Consider the following 12,327-nt stretch of genomic DNA (forward strand, 5'->3'; position numbering starts at 1 on the left):
CCCGCGGCGCATCCCCACGACCGGCGCTCCAGGTGAGTCTTCTCCATCCCGAGCCGCGCCCGCCAAAAAAAAAAAACACAGAACTCCAGCCACGACGCGCATGCGCCGAGGCTCAGCTGGCGCGTGCGCCCCCCCCCCCCTTCCCTCCCTCCTCAGGCCTCTTCATCTTTTCGGTTCTTCTACAAGCCGGCCGGAACGGCCCGCGCCCCAGTTATTCCGCGCATGCGTCTTGGCTGTTCTGAGCTGCGCTCGTTTAAAAAAAAAAAAATTGTTGTGGGAGTTTAAAGGCGAAGAATCGAGCCGAGGGGAGGCGGAGGAGGTGAGTCAAAAGAAAGTGGGGACTGGCAGGGGAAAGTTAGAGCGTACCAAGTGGGGGAAGCAGAGGGGGGGCGCTCTTCTCCTTTCCCCCCCTTTTTGTCCCAGAACTTTTTGGAGTTTGAACTTCGGTATGGGATGGAGAAGGGAGTCCGGGCGAGGCGGGCGTCAAAGGACTTGCTTGGCCTTCTCTCCCCTTAAAAACCATTTTTGCCGTCTTCCACCCCACCCGCTGAGCGCCCCCCTCTCACCGTTAGGCTGCGCTTCCTCCCGCCATTTTGTGCCTGAAGGGGAGAAGCCCGCGGGGGGTGAGGGGGGGGCGACGGTGTCGTGTCCCCCCCCCCCCACCGCCTCAGGGCAAAGACAAGCCCGGTGGGGAAGGAGAAGAGGGAGGTTTTCCCTTCTGACGGCTCGGCGGGGGCTCTTTTGACGCTTCCCCAGTGGCCGGTTCGCGACCCTTTTGGGGGCTAAAATCGGCTGGGGAGTTTAGTTGGAGGAGCGTGGCAATTTCTCTCAGGACGAGCTGCTCTCCCGCCGTCCCGTCCCCGTCCCCCCCCAATGGCTATTATGACACAAACCAAACAAAGGTCAAGTAGAGGAAGCAGCCTCGCTCAACTGATGCTCTTTTTTTCCCCCTCAGCCTGGTTTGGGGTGGGGTAGGTGGTGTTAGGTGACAGCCCCGTCCGTCCCCAGCCTGAGGCCTTCCTGAACTGGATGGGCCCTCTGGGTTGGACGGGATTGGGCTACCAACCTCCCATCTTCATCGGAACGACTTGCTCCCCCCCACCCACCCCCCCACGAAGTTGTGGATGCTCTTCTTAAAAACACTGGGAGGTTTTTTAAAGAAGAGATTTTGTCTGAAATGGCCTAGGGCAGTGGTTCTCAACTTTGGTAGCTTGAAGATGGGTGGATTTCAACTCCCAGAATCCCCCAGCCAGCAGGGAGTTGAAGTCCACCCATCTTCAAGCTTCCAAGGTTGAGAAACTGGCCTAGGGGGTTTCCTGCTCGAAAGCTAAGGGGGTTGGACTAGAAGACCTCCAAGGTCCCTTCCAACTCTGTAAGCCTGTAGAGATTCTCAGTCATCCAGGAGAGCGCATTTTTTTTATTTTGCACTAAATACAATCTTTTTTTTTTTTTAAATCATATTAGTGGTTCCGGGATTTAAAATTATGAATGTAGTGGTCTCTGAGGTCCGAAAGGTTGGTGACCCCTGATCCAGGACATGGTTGTCCCAAAGGTGCTTTTTCAGGAGGCAACTGGACTTTTTTGTTTTTTCTTTACTTTTCTTTCTTTTTTTGAAGAAGTTGTGCTTCTCATCCAAGAAGCTTCTTTAGCGCTGACACTGCCCCCCCCATCCTGTCAGATCTGAAGAAGAAAATAGTGTAGGGTCTGCTTGGGGAGGATGGGGGAATTGGACTAGATGACCTACAAGGTTCCTTCCAGGTCTGTTAATCTGTATCTATCTAAACTTCTTGGATGAGAAACAAAACGTCTTCAAAAAAAAAAAAAAAAGAAAAAAACAAAGTCCAGTTGTCTCCTGAAAAAGCACCTTTGGGATTCCAACTCTGTTGTTATGTTATTTCCCCAACCATTGCACGGTTATTTGGAAAGGGTGAAAGTTGAGGGGGGGGGGCATCATGAATTTTGTGAGGATGGTTTTGCTCTTTTTGGTTGATAGGTGTTGGGCTTTACCCTGTATCTGGTCATTGAGCAAAACTAACTTTTTTAAAAAATCTGAGATAAGGTATCAGGAGCTGGGCTATAAAAATGTCAACCAACAGGGGGCAGAAAAATGGGGAAATCGTATCTCTTGGCTGCCATCCAGTGATTGCTTGGAGTTCTGCAGCCCAGGATCCCTGGTTTGAGGTCCTTGGAGACATGTCCCTGGATTTTAATTCTGAATAGAGAGGCATAACATTTTCTTGTTCCGTTCATAGAAAAGATGGCATGGATTAGCGCTTGCTTCTTCAAGCATTCCACTCACATTTGATCTGTCTCCTTGTTGGCATGCTAAAAAATTCACAGAAAGGGACAGATGGGTTATGAAATGTTTTATGGATATCTGTGTCTCTGTAATAAAGAACTCTCATAAACTATATTTCATGGCCTAATGACTTCACCATTTATAATTTTGTGTCTATATAATTGTTTTATAATCATCTATTCCGACAGGCATCAGCTATTCAGAGTTTCATCAAAATACTTTTTTTAAAACTTTTAGTAGGATGCCTGGAATTAAATTTTTGCATTTTTTTTATTGTCCCCTTCCTTGATGATAATTCAGAACTAACTGAACTCATTCCCATTTGCTGTAGCCAGGATTACTGATGTGAAATATACAAACTAATAGTACCTGGAAGGTAGATTGTGTATTTCTGTATCATAAACCACAAAAATAAACAGCAGAATTTTGTGTCCAAAATTAAAATGAGTATAAATTAAGTTTTACCTCTTGCATCTGCAGAATGTTCTTTACATGTGAGTGTGTACTTGAACGTCAAAAATATATGCAACTGATTCTGAAAAGTGACACCATTGTGATTTTTTGTGGGGTTCCTCTTGCCTCCCTCCCGCCTTTGAAAGGAAAGGAATTCTAGTAATAATATTCAGTAAATTGTTTGGGGCTTCCTATGTGCTTTTGTACACATAGAGCAATATTTGATACATTTAATGAAGTGAGGTATGTAAAAGTTTAAATCTTAATAAACTTTTTACCTTTAAAGTGTGTCAAGACTCACATTAACATCTGTATACACACATACATGTGCCTATACATATATATGTATGCATTAATCTTATATAAATGAGATATTTGAGATGTATATATTCTTTATTTAATTGCTTAACAAAACTATTATTTTAATTGAAATTGCTCTTTCAATGAAACTGTTCTAGCCTGGTATTAACTAACAAAGATCCAGATGAAAAACATCTTTAAATGTAGTTTTATTACTGTGTTCTTTGAGTAGTAAATAAGGGGAATTGTTAATGCTGGCCACAGTAATTGTCTGTGTGACATTTTCAGCAGAAATAATTGTATGTCTTTAAAGACATTTTTCTTTGCTGGAATTTCTGCCTTGAAATTATTCCCAGCCTTTAGTGTAGAGTAATAGTAATAATGCATAGAAAAAGCCATGTCTTCAGGCCTTTCCGTGCTGGCCTGAGACATGGCTTTTTCACAAATTCCCTGACCAACTATGAGGCTTTTAACTTTGGGGATTTTAAATTCAGATTGGTTTTTAGTATTTTGTTGTGGTTTTTATTGTGTGAGCCGCCCCGAGTCCTACAGGAGAAGGGCGGCATATACATTTTAATAATAAATAAATAAAATGGAAGTTATGGCTTGCATTTCTAACATAAGATTTGTCTAACCTTGTGTCAGGATCTCCAGGTTGCTAATACTGTAAGTAAAAGCTGTAGGAATATACAGTAAAATGATAGAAATTGGTACTGAATACAGTACTGGATATCTTTACAGAGGGAAGAGGTAGTTCACTTGTCATATTTTTCCCTTTCACAATCTTTTTCAAACTTGTTTATTAAGACTTTAAATACCAAAAATTGTTTCTAATTATACAACTAGGTAATTAATTCAATGTAAGGCTTGCAGGTCAGTGATACTCATCAATATGGGGGAGTTAGTTTACTCATGGAAATCAGAGTGTTTATCTCTTGATTGTAAAAGGCCTGTGTCAGATTTTGACATAACTAAACTGAGTAGTACTTCACTATGCAAATGTTCCACACTAAAATTAGTTTCTTGGGAAATGTGTTTAATGGTGCCAAAACAGATTCCTGAATTTGAAGGTATATGGAATTTCAGTGTAAAATAGGTGATGAAGATTTCTTCTCATTTGCTCTGATTAGCATAAACCTCTATCACTTTATGAATGAAATTATAGTTCATTGCAACAACAATCAGTAGCATTAATTTTAATGAAATGAATAGCAGAGCATTATAGTATGTAAATATCTTTCTCCCTTAAATGTGTTGCTTTTAGCATATTACATTACATTACCATTACTCTAATTTTTGGATATCTTACTGATTTCTTGATGTGGAAATAATTTAAACTCCACAGTTGGAAATTAGGCTGATAGCTTAATAGTTTCAATTAGGGTTTTTTTTAAAAAAGGGCTCACCATATACTGTAGCGAGCAACCTTAGATTAAAAATGATATTGAGTAAGGTAGAATCATGAGCTACTCTAGTAAAGGCTCAGATAGCATACCTGAGACCAAATCTGATTCAGTTTGCAAGCTGTTCCCAATGTCTGCTTTGAAACTTCGGATACTTTTCCAAATAGAGCTATGAAATCCCTGAATTTAAAATACAGGAACGTATTCAGACCCCCTTCACTTTTGTCAATTTTGTTATGCTACAGCCAGATTCTACAGTTGTTGAAATTCATTTTTTCTGATTAATCTATACTCAATACCCCATAATAACAAAGTGAAAACAGAATTTTAGAAATGTCTGTAAATTTATTAAGAAAACTGAATATGCGGTATCGTATTAGTATTACCCAGTCACAGTAATTACTTAAAGGTAGACTTTTCAGAAGTAAGCCAATTTTTATTCACTACTGTCACTTAAGCCCTATTCCATATGCTAAATGAGTAATAACTTAAGCCATATGAGGAAATTATTTTAAATGCAGTCATCCCCATCAATTGGTCTAACATTTTACATACTATTGTAAATTTTTGTAAATTTAAATGTTCATATATTGTGTGATATAATGAAGTAATGTATGATATCTTAATGATGAGTATGTCTGTTAGCAATTCTTCATAGCTGCTTCCTAACTGCACATAGTTTGTGTTTCTTACTCTGCACTGAGTCTCACATTGGGTGGGGGGGTCTTGATCTCTGAGCTTGGTTGTTTTCTTGCAGATGTTTAGAAATGTCTGCAGGAAAACAACCAAGTTCAGAGAGGACCAAGGACCCTCATGTCAACCTGAGCTACAAATATTTTCCTTCATTGGTCTCACATTGGCTTCTGACATAGTGCTACATAGTGACATGTGGTTGTGGGCACTCTATTGCATATATTAGCATTGGTTCTCTGTATTTGTGAGAACTTCAAAAAGTCTTAAATTTCACCTTGAACTAAAGGAGCCATTATTAGATCCTTCGAATCTAAACAGCTGCATCGTTAAACAGCTCTGTGACTTTGGAGGAAATTGATGCTTAAACAGGATCTAATAACCAGTTTGGGTTTGGCATATGCTGGAAAGTATTGGATGCTTTACTCCTGGTTGACCGCCTGAGGACTATATGGAAAGAATGCGAGTTATTTGATTCTTCTGGATTTTTCAATGCTAATTGAAACCACAGGATGTCTGTGGATATTCTCAATCATCCAGATCACCATTGTCCCAACAGTGCTTTTCCAAAAGGCAAGTGGACCTCCTTGTTTTTTTTTTCCTTGAAAACATTTCACTTCTTATCAAAGAAGCTTCTTCAGAACTAAAAAAGCTTCTTGGATAAAAAGCTAAATGTTGTCAAAAAAAACCCCCAAAACCCCTAGAATGTCCAGTTGCCTTTTGGAAAAGCACTTTTGGGACACAGGACTTAATATTGTATCACATCTGTCTGGATTTAGTCTTTGATAGTTGTTACTAAAAAGTAGTGCTAAATAATTTACGTTACAGTGTAATGACTGCAACAACCATTACATAGGACAAACAGGCAGAAAACTGGCAGACCACATCCATGAACACCAACTAGCAATCAGAAGACATGATGAAAACTCCTTAATTTCACAACATATGCACAGACTTAACCATAGCTTCAGTTGGGAAACTGACCATCCTAGACCGAGCCAAATCCAAAAATGCTAGGGAATTTCTAGGAGCTTGGCACTCTGACAAATTAGCCATCAATACACATTTTATTTTATTTATTTATTTAGTCAAGCATATATAAGATAACAGGTAAAAGTATAAACATAATTTGAATACATGAAAAAAGAGTAAAAAGGAATATTAGGGCAGGGACGGTAGGCATGCTGGTGCACTTATGCACGCCCCTTACAGACCTCTTAGGAATGGGGTGAGGTCAACAGTAGACAGTTTAAGGTTAAAGTTTTGGGGGTTTGGGGAAAAAACCATAGAGTCAGGTAATGCATTCCAGGCATTGACCACTCTTACTGAAGTCGTATTTTCTGCAGTCGAGTTTGGAGTGGTTTACCTTGAGTTGTATATTATTTGCTCGTGTATTGTGGTTGAAGCTGAAGTGGTCATTGTGGCAGATAATTTTATGTACTATGCTTAGGTCAGACTGAAGTCGGCGTAGTTCTAAATTGTCTAAGCCCAAAATTTGGAGTCTGATGGCATAAGGTCTTTTATTGCAGTTAGTGTAATGGAGGACTTTTCTTGTAAAATATCTCTGGACTCTCTCAATTGTATTTATGTCCGATATGCTGTGCGGGTTCCAGACAGATGAGCTGTATTCAAGAATTGGTCTAGCAAATGTTTTGTATGCTCTAGTTAGTAGTACAATATTACCAGAGAAGAAGCTATGCAAGATTAGGTTAACAACTCTTAGAGCCTTTTTGGCAATGTTTTTACAGTGGGTTCTGACACTTAGATTATTAGAGATGAGTGCTCCAAGGTCCTTGACAGAGTGAGGGTCATCTACAAGGTCATGTCCATCTAATTTGTATTTTATGTTTTGATTTTTTTTGCCAATGTGCAAGACAGAGCATTTGTTGGTTGAGATTTGAAGTTGCCACTTGTTAGACCAATCTGACACATAGTCAAGGTCTTTTTGAAGGGTAGTTGCATTGTCAGTGGTGTTGAATAGTTTAACATCATCAGCGAAGAGAACACAGTTGATTTTAATATGATTGCAAAGGTCATTTATGTAAAGTATGAAGAGTGTTGGACCTAAAACACTGCCTTGGTGTTATAATTATAATTATAATTATTATTATATTGGTAGATATAAGCAATATCTACAGACTGCAAAAGAGATAAAAAGGGAACCAAAAACACCTCCTCACCAGCAGTCAGCACCTAGAGGAGCATAGATTAACTCCAAGATTAACATCAGACCAACCATCAAGTAAACAATACTTCAATCAAGAAATTGCCAAAGAAGCCAAGATTATAAACAGCCCAATCAAAGAACATCTACCCCCACCAACATTGACAGGGCAAGCCACTAGAATATAAACAGCAAAACCCACTCCTTACTAGCACTTACCTAGTTTGTGTAATAAAATTAGAGTTTATGGATCTACTGTGTTAACCTTAAATTGTGCTTTGCTATCATTAAAGACAATAGTTCTTAAACGTTATTCACAAGCTAATTGGAGCAACTGTTTGATGTTAACTGCACAAAGTTGTTAAACAGATTGAGCCTCACTAATCACGTATGGTTCTTCAGACCAGAAGACCTTTACGTTTCAAAGGATGTCTTTTTAATTAAAGTGAGTGACATGATGTTCTTCAGACAATAACAGACATGGAACCCATACAAATGAAATGATAGTCTGATTTCCCTAAGATTTTTTTCTACCTAGCAGATGAAATGAATTGGCTAGTCATACCTCCACTCTTGATTAAGTGTAATACAGTTTGCAACCAAAAGATGATTAAGAATTTGTGCAAAGGCAGTCATTTTTTCATCAGTGTTATTTAAGATAAGACATGTTTTCCAATTCAGTTATTTTCTAGAAAATAGTTGTATAATTATTTGCACAATAATCTAATAATAGTCCCCATACTATGAGCATAAAACAGCTATTATACCATTAGCAAAGCTGAATAGAGAGAAAACTAGCTCCACACATTTAAGTCCATGAACTCTAAAATGAGTATTTTTGCAAGCTGGCTCAAGTTTTTATATTCATGCAGTAATGAAATAAAGGAAGGTGAGTTTGGAATTCTTTAGAACGGTATCTTATATTAATCATGCCCGTTCATGCTTGATCACATTCAGTTGGTTCCCCTTATGGGAATTGCTACAGAAATTAGAAAGTCTCCCATGGCTGGTTTAGCACGGCAACCATGATTTACTTACACTTATAGATTAACATAGGAAGATGTTTGGAGTAACCATAACAAATGACAAAGAAGCCCTTATGTGCACACCTTCCGAAGGAGAGACCACACAGGAGAAATTTAAACAAGCATGCTTGTCCATTATTGAAAAGTCAGAAATAATAATAATAATAATAAAAAACGACGCCTGAATTGTACCAGAAGAAAGTAGTGGGAAACATATACAACACTGGGAAGCACACTGCATGACAACAGCATTTGAAATAAAAGATGATGATGCCAAAATGACAACTCAAATACAGTGTCATTACACACCTGTTATCATTTACTCTTCCGCCCTCCCCTTGATTTCCCCTGCAGTCAAAGCTGCATGGAATTCCGCTCAAATTGAGTACATCTTCACCTTTAATCAAACTACAGATGGTTCTCAACTTATGACCTTGATTGAGACCATAATTACAATCATACGTTTTTTGTGGTCAGAAGTCGAGGCATTGTGTGAACAGATTCAAAGTTATGACCAGTTTTTACTATGGTTGTAAAGTGAAAGCCTCAGTCATTAAGATAATTCATATTCCCCAATGACCATTTTTTGCTGGAAGCTGGAAGAAATTGACAATGTTGCAAATTGCAGTCCTATGACTGTGGGATTCTGCAAATGAGCCGTAAAGGTGGGCCAGCTGCCAAGCACCCAAAATATGATCACATGATTGTGGGGCCATCAAAACTATGAAAATAGTAATTAGCTTTGGGAAGGTCCATCGTAAGGTTGAATGGTCATAAATCAAGGACTACCTGTAAGTCACTTGAATGTGCCTCTGCACTTCAAAGTAATATTTTCAGAGCCAAACTGATAAAGAAATTTTGTATTTTTCAAGTGGAAGAATTTGAGTGATTAATGTGTTGCCAGGAATGTGAAGTGACATCTTTCCAAAAACGCTGGAACAGAGATTATTCATAGTAGAGAGTATAGTGTCTGAGTTAGTGCTTTGAGTACAGATGAGCTTTCAAAGTATATCTTTAGAATTTCTGAAATGAATTTAACAACCGTTCTTAGCCAACTATCTATTTTATTTATCCTGTTTGATAGCAGTTCTCCAATAGTGTCAAGTCGTAGTATAGAAACAAGTTCCCTAATATTTTTTTGTCTAGATAGAGAAAATGCATTGCCCTCCTTCACAATTTGCAGACAAAAGGAAACAGATACCAGAGCTGGAATTTATGGATGTCTAGTGTTGGCTCACTGTGCAACAAATATGAAGTTTCTGGAGACAAGTTTTCTCTTAAGAAATGCATTCTGGTGTTTTTACCCTGAGATAAGTTGTTTCATACTATGTTTCCCCCGAAAATAAGACCCTGTCTTATTTTTTTGAACCCCGAAATAAGCGCTTGGCCTTATTTTCGGGGAGGTCTTATTATTTTGGGGCGTGTGAAGCAAGACGGGGCTCCTTTTGCCTTCTTACCTGATTTCCAGCTCTGTCTCCCTAACCCTAACCAGAGGAAATGGAGGGGACTGGCTGCGCATGCGGTTAAATATTTTTGGGGAGGGCTTATTTTCAGGGGACAGCTTATTTTAGCGCATGCACTCAAAAGCCCAATCGGGCTTATTATCAGGGGATGTCTCATTTTCGGGGAAACAGGGTACATTTCCAGTTCTTAAAGAATACTTAACTGAGAAGAAAAAAAATGTGTCCTAAAAACAATTTGTCAGGCCAAAAAACATCTCTGACCAATTGTCATTGGTCCTTCCATTGTGCCCATCTATGTAGTAAATGGGTTATAGCAGTGGTCCCCAACCTTTTTATCGCCGCGGCCTGCTGAGCGCGCGCAGGGGTGGGGGCACGGCCCAGGAGCTTTTGCGCACGGCCCATTGCGCACGGCCCAGGAGCCTTTGCGCTGCAGCGTTCATGTCCCCCGGCCGCTGCGTGGCCCGGTGCCAGGTACTCCACGGCCCGGCACCGGTCCGCGGACCGGGGGTTGGGGACCACTGGGTTATAGCATCCTTTGAACTTGCTGGCATACACGACCTTCCCCCACTGTGCTTTCTTCTGTATTGATATAGATCTGTGGAAACTTGAAACACAGTTTTTGGTTTTATGACATTCGTGGATATATGATATTGGGAATCATTGTGGAATAATCTGTAGCTCTGAGTAAATCAGAATCTGGTTTGAGAACTTCTTCCATATGTGTTACCTGTTGAGGAATGCACTCTTAACCCCACCTTTTGGGACTGTTGAAAGATGGTTTTCAAAAGACAACTGGACTGTTTTTTTCCTTGAGGAAGAACAAAATGTTTTTTTTTCTCACCCAAGAAACTTGGTTAGTTGTGATTTGGGGTGGGTGGGGGCAGGGTGGATTTGATTTAAATCGAGTTGATTTAAATCACGATTTAAATCATGATTTAAATCACTAGTAAAAAGGCTTGATTTTAACCAACTCGATTTAAATCATAATTTTTAAAGAGCAACTGTCATCTCTGCTACTCCTTTGACCCACTGTTGACTCACTGATAGTCCCAGTGTTGCAGAATATACAGCCTCATGCTACATAACTAAGCTCCATTTCATGCTGAATAAACTAAATTATTTATGTATCTTAAATAGAAAACTATATTACGATAGATTATTACCCCAAAAGTTTTTTTATTAAAATAAATTTGATAAAAATAAAAAAAATCCGATTTAAATTTAAAAAATCTGATTTTTTTGATTTTTAAAAAAAAATCATTGATTTTTATCCACCCTGGGTGGGGGTGGGAATGGAACGGGTGAAATCCAGCAGGTTCTGACAGGTTCTGGAGAACTGGTAATGGAAATTTTGAGTAGTTCGGAGAACCAGCAAATACCATCTCTGGCTGGCCCCAGAGTGGGGTGGGAATGGAGATTTTGCAATATTCTTCCCCAAGGAGTGGGGAGGGAATGGGGATTTTGCAACATCCTTCCCCTGGAGTGGGGTGGAAATGGAGATTTTGCAGTATCCTTCCCCTGCCATGCCCACCAAGCCACGCCCACAGAACCGGTAGTAAAAAAAATTGGATTTCACCACTGGAATGGAAGAATAGGTTCTGACCAGATGGTGGGGGTGGGGGGAGATGGAAGGATTGTGTTTCTTTCCCGTCACCTACTGCGGAGTTGTGCCTTCGTACAGGCAGATTTTATTAGACCCATAATAGTTTTTCATGTACTGCAACTTGCATTATATAATTTATTTAGTTTACTCTGATAAAGGCTTTTTTTCTTTATCAGCCTTTCTTAGTATCGTTAATTGCTAAGTAGCATTACAGGATTTTATCTGATGCAGAATTCATTTAGCTATTATGAAATACAAGTATCCAATAGAACAGAATACGTGTAGTTCAGAGTTGAACCGTGCAAGGTCCTTGCAAAGTACTCTGAGCTTTTTTGTTTGCTTACCGACCTTCCATTAACTCACTGTGTAACATTGTCAGTGAGACTGAGTGTGGTGTTTGCTCCCCTTTTTTCAACCCAGTAGCTTGTTCTGCCAGTGTTGGTGGAGATGGGATTTTCCTGGTAGTTCCTTGATTAGGTTATTGTTTTCTGCTTGATTGTTTGTTTGGGTCTTTTTTAATCCCTGCTTATCTAGGTGTTGATTGCTGGAGAAGATATGTTCTGGTCTTTTTGTTTCCTTCTTAGCTTTTTTATTCTCTTTTTGAATGGGATGTAAATGTGGTTTATCTCTTTGTTATCTATTGATGGCTGATTTCTGCAAGCAAAAGCAACCAAGCTCAGAGAGCACCAAGAATTCAACAATAGAAGTATCTAGAAAGTATTTTTTCTGACCTCATACTCAGAACTGAGGCTTGTAAACCACAGAGAATGATGTTTAAAGTTAGTTTAGGCACATTTTCTTAATCAATAACAGGGATATTTAATCAGTTGGTTAATTTAAAGAGTGGTTTTGTGATTAGCATAATCATAAAATAAACAAAATAATTTTGTAAGATTGTTCAATAATATGATCATCTCCTCCATGTAA

General features: G+C 39.4%; 1 protein-coding gene across 2 annotated transcripts in view; it reads left to right on the plus strand.

Moving 5' to 3' along the window:
• The first annotated feature begins 263 nt into the window (after positions 1-263).
• The window catches only part of LOC139321471 (lethal(3)malignant brain tumor-like protein 4), a 56,273-nt gene continuing 44,209 nt past the window's right edge, over positions 264-12,327 (plus strand). For both annotated transcript variants that reach the window (XM_070950199.1, XM_070950200.1), the window contains exon 1: positions 264-319. The gene's annotated coding sequence lies outside the window, so the exon portion shown is untranslated. The remainder of the gene's footprint in view (positions 320-12,327) is intronic.

This window comes from Pituophis catenifer, unplaced genomic scaffold, assembly GCF_029215685.1.
Source record: "Pituophis catenifer annectens isolate HBS135680 unplaced genomic scaffold, rPitCat1.0.hap2 SCAF_9, whole genome shotgun sequence".
Taxonomy (NCBI): domain Eukaryota; kingdom Metazoa; phylum Chordata; class Lepidosauria; order Squamata; family Colubridae; genus Pituophis; species Pituophis catenifer.